The following is a 439-nucleotide window of genomic DNA, read 5'->3' on the forward strand; positions in this document are numbered from 1 at the left end:
AACACGGAAAACGCAAAAATCAAAAAGTTTCTTTTGAATGATTGCAGCCACATAGATGTGATAACTGTTCAAGTAAGTATGACATAATATTGTTCGTGTTAATTCAAAAGTTTTACATCATGCTTTTCTCGTAATTCATTACAGTCTTTTTTATTTACTTGTGTATACATCCATTGTTACCTTATAGAAAATAATTAACAAATGATGCTGCCAATCACACGAATATATCGATCAATTTAGCTTCAGTAGGAGTAATAGCTCAAACATCACCAGACGTTGCGAGAGAACTAACCCCCCTTGATGCACTGAGGCTTCCTGATAGACGAGACCGGCGATGCTCTCTGGGTCCTTCTGTGAGTCATGCGGCTGCCACCGGTTCACAAGCCTTGCCGAGGTTGACCGCCGTTCACAGAAGTCTATTATTTTTCTCATATGAAAA

General features: G+C 39.0%; 1 pseudogene; it reads right to left on the minus strand.

The window, feature by feature from the left end:
- The window catches only part of LOC119582234, an 8,957-nt pseudogene extending 8,525 nt beyond the window's left edge, over positions 1 to 432 (minus strand).
- Positions 433 to 439: the final 7 nt, after the last annotated feature.

The sequence above is a fragment of the Penaeus monodon genome, chromosome 15 (genome assembly GCF_015228065.2).
Source record: "Penaeus monodon isolate SGIC_2016 chromosome 15, NSTDA_Pmon_1, whole genome shotgun sequence".
NCBI lineage: Eukaryota > Metazoa > Arthropoda > Malacostraca > Decapoda > Penaeidae > Penaeus > Penaeus monodon.